Here is a 17,415-nt window from a genome sequence, read left to right as displayed (position 1 = left end):
ATTATTTATTTCAGAGGTTTTGGGATGTTCTGAATTCTCTACCCCAGAACGCTGTGAATTTTCAGCTGCAGAGGATATTATCTTTAAAAGGCTGTCTCTGTGAATGAGGCTGCTGTGTCAACTTGCAAATATACCTTCTAGATTTGAATTATTTGCAAGAGTTGCTCGTGATCTTCTGAGTGTATTTCCCTATTGGACATCGAGGTCAGGGTGAGCGAAGCTCAGACTAAGTTTAAATAACATTAAGAAATATAATTTTTGGACCTAATTTTGGATGACAACTTAGAGGAAACAGTATAACCAAAGTTATGAAACAATTGAAAATAAATATAATACTTCCATAAAAATACAAAGCCATAGAACTTGGAGACACTGCAATAGAACACATGTTCTATTCAATAGACATTAATCAGAGCTAGCTGCGGAAATGGGGCACACAGTTACAGAATTATAGCTCAGGTATATAAGCTCGCTGGTGAACTGGGAGACACAGTTACAGAAAAGGGCCATGAATTTAAGCTCTCTGGGTAAGTGGCGAGCCAACTTAAAGAATAACGCTGTTGTATGTCAGCATAGGAACTGCCAATTCATGCTGCAGTTGTTTCCAACCTATGTGTGGCCGCACTTGAATCATTGAGCACGATTTTTGTCCACAGAAGGATGGGGAGGCTTTGAGAGAGGGTGCAGAGGAGGTTTACCAGCATGTTGTCTGGTCTGCCGGGTGTTAGCTATGGGAAAAGGCTGAAAACACCCGGACTGTTTTTATCAGAACGCCGGAGGTTGATGAATAAGGCTGGAGAATATCAGTATAAAAAGTCATCTTTCATTTTTTTGGAACCGATGTAAGGCATAAAATATTTTGAGGTGCGTGCAGAGAGTAGATGAGCCGGCACTCGACTGTTGGGTGGAGGAGTCAGGCACCAGGAGGATTTATGGTCAGTGGGGAAATGTTTAGAGGAGATGTGCGAGACAGGTTTTATTAGATTGGGTGGTGATTGCCAGGAACGCATTATCAGATTAGTTTGTCGAAGCAGATATATTAACGGCGATCAAAGGGGTTAACGACAAATACATGGATAAGATGGACATAGAGGGATACGGCGCCAGGAAGTACTAAGTGTGGTATTGTAGCCATCTGGGATGGCCACTTCCCGATTACAAAATCGACACTTTGTAAGGATTGCAGGGAAATTGGACAATACTGAGAAAACAAGCAGGTTCAGGGTTTGTCTGTTGATTCGAGCCGCAGCTCCCAGACAAGACCAAAAACTGTAGGTCCATTAGCATACTAATGGCCCATCTCCGGGATCAAAAGAGTAACATTTGAGTAACCGATACTAAGGCAGACACCCCGGCGCCAGAGGAGACCAGAACAAAGCAGGCCAACGGCCACCTAGGACACGCCCAGCAATCAGGGCACCCACCCCTTTATTGGATGAAATCGATAGGAACCATCGAGAAACGGCCCAATTGATTGGGGCCAAGTTCAAGGCTCGCCCAAAAAAGGGTGCAGCCCCGTCACAGAGAGCGAGGGACACACACCGAGAGCGAGGGACACACAGAGAGAGCGAGGGACACACAGAGAGCGAGGGAGGCACAGAGAGCGAGGGACACACAGAGCGAGGGACACACAGAGCGAGGGGCACACAGAGAGCGAGGGACGCACAGAGCGAGGGACACACACACAGAGCGAGGGACACACAGTGAGCGAGGGACACACACCGAGAGCGAGGGACACACAGAGAGCGAGGGAGGCACAGAGAGCGAGGGACACACAGAGCGAGGGGCACACAGAGAGCGAGGGACGTACAGAGCGAGGGACACACAGAGAGCGAGGGACACACAGAGAGCGAGGGACACACAGAGAGCGAGGGACACACAGAGAGAGAGGGACACACACAGAGCGAGGGACACACACAGAGCGAGGGGCACACAGAGAGCGAGGGACGCACAGAGCGAGGGACACACACACAGAGCGAGGGACGCACAGAGAGCGAGGGACACACACAGAGAGCGAGGGACACACAAAGAGCGAGGGACACACAGAGAGCGAGGGACACGCAGAGCGAGGGGCACACACACAGAGCGAGGGACAGACAGGGACCGAGGGACACACAGAGAGCGAGGGACACACAGAGAGCGAGGGACACACAGAGCGAGGGACACACACAGAGAGCAAGGGACACACAGAGAGCGAGGGGCACACAGAGAGCGAGGGACGCACAGAGAGCGAGGGACGCACAGAGCGAGGGACACACACAGAGAGCGAGGGACACACAAAGAGCGAGGGACACACAGAGAGCGAGGGACACACAGAGCGACGGACACACACAGAGAGCGAGGGACACACAGAGAGCGAGGGACATACAGAGAGCGAGGGACACACAGAGAGCGAGGGACACACAGAGAGCAAGGGACACACAGAGCGAGGGACACACACAGAGAGCGAGGGACACACAGAGAGCGAGGGTCACACAGAGAGCGAGGGACACACAGAGCTTCTACACATGACCCTTATTCTATAGCTGGCTCCTTGTCATTCTGTAACTTTGTCTCCTAGTTCCCCAGCTAACTTACGTACATGACCCTTACTCTGTACCTGTATCGCCTAGTTCCCCAGCTAACTTACATAGGTAAGGTTTACTCTGTAACTGTGTCTGCTAGTTCCCATCTACCATTTATACAAGACCCTTATTCTGTGCCTGTCGTGCCTCGTTTCCCAGCTAGTTTATATACAGGACCCTCATTTTGTACTCGTGTCTCCCATTCCCCAGCTAGCGTGTTTAACTAACCCTTATTATGTACCCGTGACTCCCAATTTCCCCATTTGCGTATATACATGACCCTTAGTGTGTACCTATGTCCCCTAGTGTCTCTATGTTCTCCAGCGACCATGAATACGTGGCACTTATTCTGAAACTGTCACCCAGTTCCCCAGCGAACTTACATACATACTCTTATTCTGCAACTGTGTCTCACAGTCCCGCAGCTAGCTTATAGAGATGAAACACGCGATGTTAACTGTGCCTCCAAGTTCATAGAATTCACAGTGCAGAGGGAGACCATTTGGCCCATCGAGCCTGCACAGGCCGTTAGAAAAACCACCCTACTTTAAGTACACCTTCTCCCCGCAACCCAGTAACCCCACCCAAACCTTTTTGGACATAATGGGCAATTTAGCATGGCCACTCCACCTAACCTGCACATCCCCGGACCGTGGGAGAAAGCCGAAGCTCCCGGAGGAAACCCACGCAGACGTTGGGAGAACATGCAGACTCTGCACAGACAGTGACCGAAGCCAGGAATCGACCCTGTGACCCTGGCGTGTGAAGAAACAGTGCTAACCAATGTGTTCCTGTGCCACCCACAGACAGTGCGACCAAGTGACACTTACTCTCAGTAATAACCTGCTCGCTGACCCCCAGTTCGGTTCTACAGCAAGTGAATATGCATAACTCTTATTGTGTAACGGTGTCTCCCAATTCACCATTGTGCTTATACGCCTTACACATGTTCTATAACTGCGACCCTGAGTTCTCCGGCTAGCTTATATATATGACGCTGATTTTGTAACTGTGTCTCCCGCTGCCCAGATAGCTCATATACATGACCCTTATTCTGTAACTATATATCCTGGTTCCCCTGCTAGTGATATCCATGGTCCTTATTTTGTAACTGTCCAGACAGTTGCTGAGGGGGATTTTATACGACCCTCATTGTGTATCTGTGTCTCCTCGTTCCCCAGATAGCTAGGTACACATGACCCTTATTCTCTAACTGTCTCTTCCAGTTCATCAGCGAGCTAATATACATGACCCATTTCCGTAACTGTGTCTCCTAGTTTCACAGCTAGTTACCATACATAACTCTAATTCTGTAACTTTGTCTCCTTGTTCTGCAGGTAGCTTCTCTACATGGCCAGTGTTCTGTTACTGTGTCTCCGCCTTCTCCAGCGCGAATGTATACATGACTCTCACTGCAACTGTCACCCTGTTCCCCAGCCAACGTACATGCATACTCTTATTCTGTAATAGTGTCTCACAGTTCCCCAGGTAACAAACATGTATAAAACTCATTCTGGAACTGTGCCTCCGAGTTCTCCAGCAAGCTTATGTACATGACCATTACTCTGTAACGGTGTCTCTTAGTTCAACATCTAACCTACACGCATGATCACGATTCTGTAACTGTGTCTCCCATTTCCCAGCTGGCTTGTATACCTAACAGTTATTCTCCACCTGCCACTTCCAATTTCCCCGCTTGTGATACACATGACCCTTATTATGAAATTGTATCTCCCAGTTCACCAGCTAGATTTTGTGCATTTCTCTTATTCTGGAACTTTATCCCAGTTCACTGAGAGCTTTATATTGTGACCCTCATTATCTAACGGTGTCTCAGAGTTCTCCAGAGACATTAAATTAATAAATATGATTCTGTTATTGACTCCCAGATACTCCGCGACATTATATACATGACCGTTATTCTTCAACCGTGTCTCGCACTTGCACAGCTTGCTAACATACATGAGCCTCATTGTGTAATTTTGTCTCCTAGTTCTAAATAAATGACCCTTATTCTGCAACTGTCTGTCTTGGTTCCCCAAAAGCTTATACACATGATCTATATTCTGTAACTGCGACTCGTAGTTCTCCAACTAACTTATTTTCATGAGGTCTATTGTGTAACTGTATCTCCTGCTCCCAAGGTAACTTATATACATGAACCATTTTCAGTAATGTGTCAGCCAGTTCCTGAGCAAGTTTATATACATTACCCTCTGTATGTACCTATGTCTCCCAGTTCCCCAACTAGCTCGGTATATTATTCCCTAGTTGTATCTCCTGGTTACCCAACGAGGATATATCCATAATCCTTATTCTGTAACAGTGTCTCCTAGTTCCAGTTAGTTGGAAACATGATTCTTCCTCTGTAACTGTGTTTCCTTGGTCCTCAGTGAGCTTATACACCTGACCCTTATTTGTAACTGTACTCGTAGTTCCGTAGCTAGCTCAGATCAATGACTTTGTTCCAATCTTGTGTTTCCAAGTTCTCCGGCTATGTATTTTGCCATGATTATTTGATTTATCTTCAATTAGTTCAGAGCAGTGCTTCCAAATTTTCCTCTAAATTGTTCACCAAAATTAGGTTGAAAGAACGATCTTCATTCACGTCACTTAGACTGACTCGGAAATAGGGGCCATGTAAATAATCGCACTGTGGAAGAGGAGGTGCAGTGACGAATAAGGTTTGTGCATATATGCCAGCTGGCATATGGCCCATATTATGTACAATTAGGATCAGGCAAACTACCCTTGGGTTGAGAAGTCAGCCACCAGAGGCCATAGGTTTAAGGTCAGTGGGGAAAAATTGAGTGGAGATGTGCGAGGCAAGTTTTATTACACAGGATGATGAGTGGCTGGAACGTGTTATCAGATGAGGGTGTGAAAGCAGATCTATTAACGACGCTCAAAATGGATCTCGACAAATACATGGATAAGGTGGATAGAAAGGGATACGGCACTAGGAAGTGCCGAGGGTTTTGGCTAAGTGTGGTATCATGGCCGTGAAAGGCTTGGAGGAGAAGGTCCTCTTCGTGTTCATTGTTTCCAAGTGAGCTTCTGTGGAACAATGAGATATGGTTACAAATCAAGGGTCATGTATCAAAGCTAGCTGGGGAACAAGGAGACACAGTTACAGAATACAGATCATTAAGATAAGCTTGCTGGGGAACTTGGAGAAACTTCCAGAATTAGGTAATGTAAATACGCTAGCTGGAGAACCAGGAGGCACGGGTGCAGAATAAGTCTCAAGTTTCAAAAGTAACGATGGACCGAGTAAAGACGGTTAAGAAGGAAGGTTGGCGAGATAAGTTCAAAGGGGAACTCGAAGGTACAGAGACAGAATCACGGTCATGTGTACAGATTAGATGAAGAATTAGGAGGCACAAGATCAGAATAAGGGACAGGTAGATAATTGAGTTGGGGAACAGAGACATGCGCAGGGTCAGGTTGATGTGTATTAGCCAACTGAGAAGCTGAGAGGCCTATGTTCAGAATAAGAGTCATGCATGCAAACGGATACAGAATAAGGATAATGTGTATCGCTGACTGGAGAAGTAGCAGAAAAAAAATTACAGAATCAAGGCCTTATATATAAGCCAGCTGGGAACTGGGAAATGCATTTACACATTTAGGGTCATGTCTGGAAACTAGATAATCAGGTTCCTGGGAGGTACAGTCTCGGAATAAGGGGCAGCCAGTAAAGTCTGTAAAAAGGGGCATATTACTTATTTCAGAGGATTTGGTATCTTTTGAATTTTCTACCCCAGAACTCTGTGAATTTTCTGCAGCAGAGGATATTACCTTTAACAGGCTGCCTCTGTGACTGAGGCTTCTGTGTCAACTTGCAAATATATCTTATAGATTTGAATAATTTGCAATTGTTTCTGCTGATCTTCAGAGTGTATTTCCCTTTTGGACATTCATCCCTGGGATCCGGGAGGCTCAGAGTAAGTTTTAATAACGTGACGAAATATGTTTTTAGACCTAATTTTACATGAAAACATAGAGTAACCTATGTAACCAAAGTTCCGAAGTAGTTGAAAGTAAATATAATACTCTTTGAAAAATACATAACCAAAGAACCTGGAGACACTGCAATAGAAGACATACATTAATATGAGCTAGCTGGGGAAATTGGGCACACAGTTACAGAATACGAGTCATGTATGTAACCTCTATGGGGAGCGAGGAGACACGGTTATTGAATAAGGTCGTGCATATCAGCTAGCTGGTGAACTGGGAGGTACAGTAACAGAATAAGGGTCATGTATATAAGCTCGCTGGTGAAGTGACGGACCAACATTATGAATAAGGCTGATGAATAGCAGTATACAAATTGGCAAGTAATCCTTCATTTATATGGAACAGTTGTAAAGCCGCACTTGGATTATTGTGCACAATTCTGGTCGCCACACTGCCAGAATGATGTAGAGTGTGAAGAGGACAGTTATCAGGATGGTGCCCGGTTAGGAGGATGTTAGTTATGTGGAGAGGATGAATAGACTCGGACTGTTTTCATTAGAACCCCGGAGGTTGAGGGGCGAACTGATAGAGGTCTACAAGATTATGAGGGGCATGGATAGAATGGATGGGCAGGCACCCTATCCCAAGGTGGTGTCTACCACCAGGGGTCATGGACCTAAGGTCAGACGGGAAATTTTTAGAGGAGATCTGCGAGGCAGGTTTATTACACACAGCGTATAGAGTGGCTGGAACACGTTGCCAGGGGAGGTTGTAGAAACACATACTTTTGCGGCGTTGAAAAGGCATGTCGCAAATACATGGATCAGTTGGGTATGAAGCGATACAGCACGAGGAAGGGCTATGGATATAGGCCAAGTATGGTATCATCACCGGTACAAGCTTGCAGGGCCAAATGTCCTGTTCCTGTGCTATATTGTTTTTTGTTCTATATAAGCTCGCTGGGAAACAAGGCGATACGATTACAGAATAAGGTTCATGTATCTAAGCTAGCTTTGGAACATGGAGACTCAGTTACCGAATGATGTTCAGGTATTTACGTTATATGGGCATATGGAGATACCATTACTGAATGAAGAGCCATGTCTATAGGCTGGCTAGGGAAATGGGAGACACAGTTACATCGTGTGGGCAATGTCAATACACAAGATTTTTAACTTGGAGACACAGGTGCAGCACGGGTCATTAAGTGAAGCTTGTTGGGAAATAGTAGAAACTGTTACAGACTGTGGCTATATTTCCAAGTCAGGGTGGTGAGTGACTTGGAGGGGAAATCACCAGGTAGTGGGTTTCCTCGATATCTGAATTTTGTCCAGTCCCTGCTCCGGATTCAATTATTTGTCTCCTTGTATCGCTGGCATTTTGAACTCTTCCTCTCTTGTAAATACTGAAACCAAGTCATTAAAGGCATGTTTGTCAAGTCCTTATTTTAATTGGCAAATACACCATCAACAGTCAAAAAAGGACGACATTACATGTGACGGCTCTCCTTTTCATAATTAATTTCAAACGCTCCCTGTGATGATTCCTTGCGATTTTAGTTCCCTGCTCTATTTATTTGTACTTTACTCTTGCTTTGTCACTGTTTACAACTGTGACAATCCTGCATCCACGATTCTATCATGGCTGCCATGTTGTCACACGGAAGTTCAATTTGTGGCTGGCGTCATTTAATCTATTCTTCAAACGTTTTGTGTGTGTCTGTACAAACAAAATTAATAATATCGTAAGCTAGACACAGTCATTCTGCTCTAATTTTGTTTTACCCAAACGCGGTAACTGTTGCTATTTCAGCGACTTATCCACGTTTCTGTACAGACACTAACCCGGGAGACGGATACTGCAAGATACAGACTCGGAACAAGGGGCAGCCACTGAAGTCTGTAAAAAGGGGCATATTTATTTCATTCAGAGGTTTTGAGATGTTCTGAATTCTCTACCCCTGAACGCTGCGAATTCTCATCTGCAGAGGATATTATCTCTAAAAGGCTGTCTCTGTAACTAAGGCTGCTGTGTCAACTTGCAAATATACCTTCTAGATTTGAATTATTTGCAAGAGTTGCTGGTGATCTTCTGAGTGTATTTCCCTATTGGACATCGATGTCAGGGTGAGCGAAGCTCAGACTAAGTTTAAATAACGTTAAGAAATATAATTTTTTGGAGCTAATTTTGGATGACAACTTAGAGGAAACAGTATAACCAAAGCTATGAAATAATTGAAAATACATATAATACTTCCATTAAAATACATAGCCATAGAACTTGGAGACACTGCAATAGAAAACATGACATTAATAAGAGCTAGCTGCGGAAATGGGGCACACAGTTCCAGAATAAAGTTCATGTATATAAGCTCGCAGGTGAACTGGGAGACACAGTTAGAGAATAAGGGCCATTATATCAGCTCGCTGGGTAAGTGGCGAGCCAACTTAAAGAATAACGCTGATGTATGTCAGCATACAAACTGGCACTTCGTGCTACAGTTGTTTCGAAGCTATGTTAGGCCGCACTTGGAATATTGAGCACGATTGTAGTCCCCAGAAGGATGGAGAGGCTTTGGGAGAGGGTTCAGAGTCGGGTTACCAGGATGTTGCCTGGTCTGCAGGATGCTAGCTATGCAAAGAGTCTCAATAGACCCGGACTGTTTTTATCAGAACCCCGGAGGATGATGACTAAGTCCGATGAATATCAGTACAAAATGTCATCCTTCATGTGTTTGGAACGGCTGTAAGGCCGAAAGGATTATGAGGAGCATGCATAGAGTGGGTGAGCAGGCACTTTACTCTTGAGTGGATGTCAGCCACCAGGGGGCATAGGTTTAAGGTCAGTGAGGCAAAGTTTCGAGATGTGCGAGGCAGGTTTTATTGCACAGGGTGGTGAGTGCTGGAACGCATTATCAGATGAGGTTGTGGAATCAGATATATTAACGGCGTTCAAAATAGTCAACAACAAATACATGGATAAGATGGATATAGGGGGATGCGGCACGAGGAAGTGCTCAGTGTGGTATCATGACCGTGAAAGCATTGGAGGACCGAAGGTCACCTTCGTGTTCATTTTTCTACAGGAGCTCGCTTCGAGGAAACGATGTAAACAAAGGTTCGAAATCATTGAAATTAAATATAATACTCTTTGAAAAGTACATAACCAGAGAACTTGGAGACACTGCAATAGAAGACATATCATTAATATGAGCTAGCTGCGGAAATTGGACACACAGAATACGGGTCATGTATGTAACCTCGCAGGGCACCGAGGAGTGACGGTGATTGAGTAAGGTCATGAATATCAGCTAGCTGGTGAACTAGGAGGCATTGTAACAGAATAAGGGTCATGTATACCAGCTCTCTGACGAAGTGACGGACCAACGTTATGAATAAGGCAGATGAATATCAGTATACAAATTGGCAAGTCATCCTTCATTTATATGGAACAGTTGTAATGCCGCACTTGGATTATTGCGCACAATTCTGGCCGACCACTGCCAGAATGATGCAGCGTGTGAAGAGGACGGTTATCAGGATGTTGCCTGGTCAGGAGGATGTTAGTTCTGTGGAGAGGATGAATAGACAAGGACTGTTTTCATTAGAACCCCAGAGGTTGAGGGGCGAACTGATAGAGGTCTACAAGATTATGAGGGGCATAGATAGAGTGGATGGGCAGGAACTCTATTCCAAGTTGGTGTCTGTCACCAGGGGTCATGTATTTAAGGTCAGTGGGGAAAAGTGTAGAGGAGATCTGCGAGGCTGGTTTATTACACACAGCATGGTGAGGTCGTAGAAGCAGGTACTTTCATGGCGTTCAAAAGGCATGTCGACAAATCATGGCTAGGTTGGGTATAGAACGATTCAGCATTAGGGAGTGCTATGGATTTTGGCCAAGAATGGTATCATCACCGGTACAAGCTTGCAGGACCAAATGTCCTGTTCCTGTGCTATATTGTTTTTTGTTCTATATATGCTCCCTGGGAAACAAGGAGGTACGGATACAGAATAATGTTCATGTATCTCAGCTAGCTTGGGAACTGGGAGACTCAGTTATTGAATGATGTTCAGGTACTTAAGTTATATGGGGACATGGAGATACCATTACTGTATGAAGAGGCTGGCTATGAAAATAGGAGACACAGTTACATTGTGTGGGCAATGTAAATACACAAGATTTTTAACTTGGAGACACAGCCACAGCACGGGTTATTAAGTGAAGCTTGTTGGGAAATAGTAGAAACAGTTTCAGACTGTGGCTATATTTCCAAGTCAGGGTGGTGAGTGACTTGGAGGGAAATCACCCGGTAGTGGGGTTCCTAGATATCTGAATTTTGCCCAGACCCTGCTCCTGTTTCAATAATATGTCTCCTCGTATCGCTGGCATTTTGAACTCTTCCTCTCTTGTAAATACTGAAACACAGTCATTAAAAAGCACATTTGTCATTTCCTTATTTTAATGGACAAATGCACCATCAACTGTTAACAAGGGACGACCTTCCATGTGACCACTCTCATTTTCATAATTAATTGCAAAAGCTCCTGATGATGATTTTAGTATTGCGAGTTTATTTTCATGCTCCATTTATTTGTATTTTACTCTTGCTTTGTCACCATTTACAACTGTGACAATCTTGCATTCATCTTGCAGTCGATTTCGGCGGCGTGAGAGCAGCTGGTTAGTCAGTTTCAGCGGGAGCATTGCGGAAGGAGGGTGCTGGGAGGTAAGTCAACCTTTAAAAGCACTTCTCTTTGCAGGGGCAGGCCAGTCGATTTCGGCGGCGTGAGAGCAGCTGGTGAGTGGTGAGTCAGTTTCAGCAGGAGCTGAGACTTTTTCTCTTTTCTTTAAATTAGTTTTTTAGGCGGGATCAGGAAGTCGACCCGCGGACGTCTGGGAAGACCCTCACCAATAAATTCTGGTGGAGAGGAAACCCGAGACACTACACGTGTAGTGTCTCCCACCCGCCCTCCTCCTCTAACCTAATAATAAAACCCATTGGTCTGAGGTAAGTACCATATTTTTATTATATTATTATTATTTTTTATAAAAATTTAATTTAGTTGATAGCCAGATCTTGGTAGAAAGTTGGAGGAATGGCAGGGAAGGGAGTGCAATGTTCCTCCTGCAGGATGTTTGAGGTGAGGGATGCAGTTAGTGTCCCTGCTGATTTTACCTGCAGGAAGTGCTGCCATCTCCAGCTCCTCCAAGACCGAGTTAGGGAACTGGAGCTGGAGTTGGAAGAACTTCGGATCATTCGGGAGGCAGAAGGGGTCATAGATAGCAGCTTCAGGGAATTAGTTACACCAAAGATTGGAGATAGATGGGTAACTGTAAGAGGGACTGGGAAAAAGCAGTCAGTGCAGGGATCCCCTGCGGTCGTTCCCCTGAGAAACAAGTATACCGCTTTGGATACTTGTGGGGGGGACGACTTACCAGGGGTAAGCCATGGGGTACGGGCCTCTGGCACGGAGTCTGTCCCTGTTGCTCAGAAGGGAAGGGGGGAGAGGAGCAGAGCATTAGTAATTGGGGACTCTATAGTCAGGGGCACAGATAGGAGATTTTGTGGGAGCGTGAGAGACTCACGTTTGGTATGTTGCCTCCCAGGTGCAAGGGTACGTGATGTCTCGGATCGTGTTTTCCGGGTCCTTAGGGGGGAGGGGGAGCAGCCCCAAGTCGTGGTCCACATTGGCACCAACGACATAGGTAGGAAAGGGGACAAGGATGTCAGGCAGGCTTTCAGGGAGCTAGGATGGAAGCTCAGAACTAGAACAAACAGAGTTGTTATCTCTGGGTTGTTGCCCGTGCCACGTGATAGTGAGATGAGGAATAGGGAGAGAGAGCATTTAAACACGTGGCTACAGGGATGGTGCAGGCGGGAGGGTTTCAGATTTTTGGATAACTGGGGCTCTTTCTGGGGAAGGTGGGACCTCTACAGACAGGATGGTCTACATCTGAACCTGAGGGGCACAAATATCCTGGGGGGGAGATTTGTTAGTGCTCTTTGGGGGGGTTTAAACTAATGCAGCAGGGGCATGGGAACCTGGATTGTAGTTTTAGGGTAAGGGAGAATGAGAGTATAGAGGTCAGGAGCACAGATTTGACATCGCAGGAGGGGGCCAGCGTTCAGGTAGGTGGTTTGAAGTGTGTCTACTTCAATGCCAGAAGTATACGAAACAAGGTAGGGGAACTGGCAGCGTGGGTTGGTACCTGGGACTTCGATGTTGTGGCCATTTCGGAGACATGGATAGAACAGGGACAGGAATGGATGTTGCAGGTTCCGGGGTTTAGGTGTTTTAGTAAGCTCAGAGAAGGAGGCAAAAGAGGGGGAGGTGTGGCGCTGCTAGTCAAGAGCAGTATTACGGTGGCGGAGAGGATGCTAGATGGGGACTCTTCTTCCGAGGTAGTATTGGCTGAAGTTAGAAACAGGAAAGGAGAGGTCACCCTGTTGGGAGTTTTTTATAGGCCTCCTAATAGTTCTAGGGATGTAGAGGATAGGATGGCGAAGATGATTCTGGATATGAGCGAAAGTAACAGGGTAGTTATTATGGGAGACTTTAACTTTCCAAATATTGACTGGAAAAGATATAGTTCGAGTACAATAGATGGGTCGTTTTTTGTACAGTGTGTGCAGGAGGGTTTCCTGAAACAATATGTTGACAGGCCAACAAGAGGCGAGGCCACGTTGGATTTGGTTTTGGGTAATGAACCAGGCCAGGTGTTGGATTTGGAGGTAGGAGAGCACTTTGGGGACAGTGACCACAATTCGGTGACGTTTACGTTAATGATGGAAAGGGATAAGTATACACCGCAGGGCAAGAGTTATAGCTGGGGGAAGGGCAATTATGATGCCATTAGACGTGACTTGGGGGGGATAAGGTGGAGAAGTAGGCTGCAAGTGTTGGGCACACTGGATAAGTGGGGCTTGTTCAAGGATCAGCTACTGCGTGTTCTTGATAAGTATGTACCGGTCAGACAGGGAGGAAGGCGTCGAGCGAGGGAACCGTGGTTTACCAGGGAAGTGGAATCTCTTGTTAAGAGGAAGAAGGAGGCCTATGTGAAGATGAAGTGTGAAGTTTCGGTTGGGGCGATGGATAGTTACAAGGTAGCGAGGAAGGATCTAAAGAGAGAGCTAAGACGAGCAAGGAGGGGACATGAGAAGTATTTGGCAGGAAGGATCAAGGAAAACCCAAAAGCTTTCTATAGGTATGTCAGGAATAAGCGAATGACTAGGGAAAGAGTAGGACCAGTCAAGGATAGGGATGGGAAATTGTGTGTGGAGTCTGAAGAGATAGGCGAGATACTAAATGAATATTTTTCGTCAGTATTCACTCAGGAAAAAGATAATGTTGTGGAGGAGAATGCTGAGCCCCAGGCTAATAGAATAGATGGCATTGAGGTACGTAGGGAAGAGGTGTTGGCAATTCTGGACAGGCTGAAAATAGATAAGTCCCCGGGACCTGATGGGATTTATCCTAGGATTCTATGGGAGGCCAGGGAAGAGATTGCTGGACCTTTGGCTTTGATTTTTATGTCATCATTGGCTACAGGAATAGTGCCAGAGGACTGGAGGACAGCAAATGTGGTCCCTTTGTTCAAAAAGGGGAGCAGAGACAACCCCGGCAACTATAGACCGGTGAGCCTCACGTCTGTAGTGGGTAAAGTCTTGGAGGGGATTATAAGGGACAAGATTTATAATCATCTAGATAGGAATGATATGATCAGGGATAGTCAGCATGGCTTTGTGAAGGGTAGGTCATGCCTCACAAACCTTATTGAGTTCTTTGAGAAGGTGACTGAACAGGTAGACGAGGGTAGAGCAGTTGATGTGGTGTATATGGATTTCAGCAAAGCGTTTGATAAGGTTCCCCACGGTAGGCTATTGCAAAAAATACGGAGGCTGGGGATTAAGGGTGATTTAGAGATGTGGATCAGAAATTGGCTAGCTGAAAGAAGACAGAGGGTGGTGGTTGATGGGAAATGTTCAGAATGGAGTACAGTCACAAGTGGAGTACCACAAGGATCTGTTCTGGGGCCGTTGCTGTTTGTCATTTTTATCAATGACCTAGAGGAAGGCACAGAAGGGTGGGTGAGTAAATTTGCAGATGATACTAAAGTCGGTGGTGTTGTCGATAGTGTGGAAGGATGTAGCAGGTTACAGAGGGATATAGATAAGCTGCAGAGCTGGGCTGAGAGGTGGCAAATGGAGTTTAATGTAGAGAAGTGTGAGGTGATTCACTTTGGAAGGAATAACAGGAATGCGGAATATTTGGCTAATGGTAAAGTTCTTGAAAGTGTGGCTGAGCAGAGGGATCTAGGTGTCCATGTACATAGATCCCTGAAAGTTGCCACCCAGGTTGATAGGGTTGTGAAGAAGGCCTAAGGAGTGTTGGCCTTTATTGGTAGAGGGATTGAGTTCCGGAGTCGGGAGGTCATGTTGCAGCTGTACAGAACTCTGGTCCGGCCGCATTTGGAGTATTGCGTACAGTTCTGGTCACCGCATTATAGGAAGGACGTGGAGGCTTTGGAGCGGGTGCAGAGGAGATTTACCAGGATGTTGCCTGGTATGGAGGGAAAATCTTATGAGGAAAGGCTGACGGACTTGAGGTTGTTTTCGTTGGAGAGAAGAAGGTTAAGAGGAGACTTAATAGAGGCATACAAAATGATCAGGGGGTTGGATAGGGTGGACAGTGAGAGCCTTCTCCCGCGGATGGATATGGCTGGCACGAGGGGACATAACTTTAAACTGAGGGGTAATAGATATAGGACAGAGGTCAGAGGTAGGTTCTTTACGCAAAGAGTAGTGAGGCCGTGGAATGCCCTACCTGCTACAGTAGTGAACTCGCCAACATTGAGGGCATTTAAAAGTTTATTGGATAAACATATGGATGATAATGGCATAGTGTAGGTTAGATGGCTTTTGTTTCGGTGCAACATCGTGGGCCGAAGGGCCTGTACTGCGCTGTATTGTTCTATGTTCTATGTTCTATGATTCTGTCATGGCTGCCATCTTGTAACCCGCACGCTAGATTTTGTGGCTGGAGTCATTTAATCTATTATTTATACTCAGGATATGTACAAACAAGATTAATAATGCCGGAAGCTAGACACAGTCTTTCTGCTCTAATTTTGTTTGTTAACTATTGCTATTTCAGTGACTTATCCACGTTTTTGTACAGACACTAACCCGGGTACTGGAAGATACAGTCTCGAAATAATTGGCAGCAACTGACGTCTGTAAAAAGGGGCATATTATTTATTTCAGAGGTTTTGGGATGTTCTGAATTCTCTACCCCAGAACGCTGTGAATTTTCAGCTGCAGAGGATATTATCTTTAAAAGGCTGTCTCTGTGAATGAGGCTGCTGTGTCAACTTGCAAATATACCTTCTAGATTTGAATTATTTGCAAGAGTTGCTGGTGATCTTCTGAGTGTATTTCCCTATTGAACATCGAGGTCAGGGTGAGCGAAGCTCAGACTAAGTTTAAATAACGTTAAGAAATATAATTTTTGGACCTAATTTTGGATGACAACTTAGAGGAAACGATATAACCAAAGTTATGAAATAATTGAAAATAAATATAATACTTCCATAAAAATACAAAGCCATAGAACTTGGAGACACTGCAATAGAACACATGTTCTATTCAATAGACATTAATCAGAGCTAGCTGCGGAAATGGGGCACACAGTTACAGAATTATAGCTCAGGTATATAAGCCCGTTGGTGAACTGGGAGACACAGTTACAGAAAAGGGCCATGAATTTAAGCTCTCTGGGTAAGTGGCGAGCCAACTTAAAGAATAACGCTGTTGTATGTCAGCATAGGAACTGCCAATTCATGCTGCAGTTGTTTCCAACCTATGTGTGGCCGCACTTGAATCATTGAGCACGATTTTTGTCCACAGAAGGATGGGGAGGCTTTGAGAGAGGGTGCAGAGGAGGTTTACCAGCATGTTGTCTGGTCTGCAGGGTGTTAGCTATGGGAAAAGGCTGAAAACACCCGGACTGTTTTTATCAGAACGCCGGAGGTTGATGAATAAGGCTGGAGAATATCAGTATAAAAAGTCATCTTTCATTTTTTTGGAACCGATGTAAGGCATAAAATATTTTGAGGTGCGTGCAGAGAGTAGATGAGCAGGCACTCTACTGTTGGGTGGAGGAGTCAGGCACCAGGAGGATTTATGGTCAGTGGGGAAATGTTTAGAGGAGATGTGCGAGACAGGTTTTATTAGATTGGGTGGTTATTGCCAGGAACGCATTATCAGAATAGTTTGTCGAAGCAGATATATTAACGGCGTTCAAAGGGGTTAACGACAAATACATGGATAAGATGGATATAGAGGGATACGGCGCCAGGAAGTACTAAGTGTGGTATTGTAGCCATCTGGGATGGCCACTTCCCGATTACAAAATCGACACTTTGTAAGGATTGCAGGGAAATTGGACAATACTGAGAAAACAAGCAGGTTCACGGTTTGTCTGTTGATTCGAGCCGCAGCTCCCAGACAAGACCAAAAACTGTAGGTCCATTAGCATACTAATGGCCCATCTCCGGGATCAAAAGAGTAACATTTGAGTAACCGATACTAAGGCAGACACCCCGGCGCCAGAGGAGACCAGAACAAAGCAGGCCAACGGCCACCTAGGACACGCCCAGCAATCAGGGCACCCACCCCTTTATTGGATGAAATCGATAGGAACCATCAAGAAACGGCCCAATTGATTGGGGCCAAGTTCAAGGCTCGCCCAAAAAAGGGTGCAGCCCCTTCACAGAGAGCGAGGGAGGCAGAGAGAGCGAGGGACACACAGAGCGAGGGGCACACAGAGAGCGAGGGACGCACAGAGAGTGAGGGACGCACAGAGAGCGAGGGAAACACAGAGAGCGA

Source organism: Scyliorhinus torazame, chromosome 23 (assembly GCF_047496885.1).
Source record: "Scyliorhinus torazame isolate Kashiwa2021f chromosome 23, sScyTor2.1, whole genome shotgun sequence".
In the NCBI taxonomy this organism is placed as follows: Eukaryota; Metazoa; Chordata; class Chondrichthyes; order Carcharhiniformes; family Scyliorhinidae; genus Scyliorhinus; species Scyliorhinus torazame.
The sequence above is the reverse complement of the archived record's forward strand: the minus strand, read 5'-3'. Positions refer to the sequence as shown.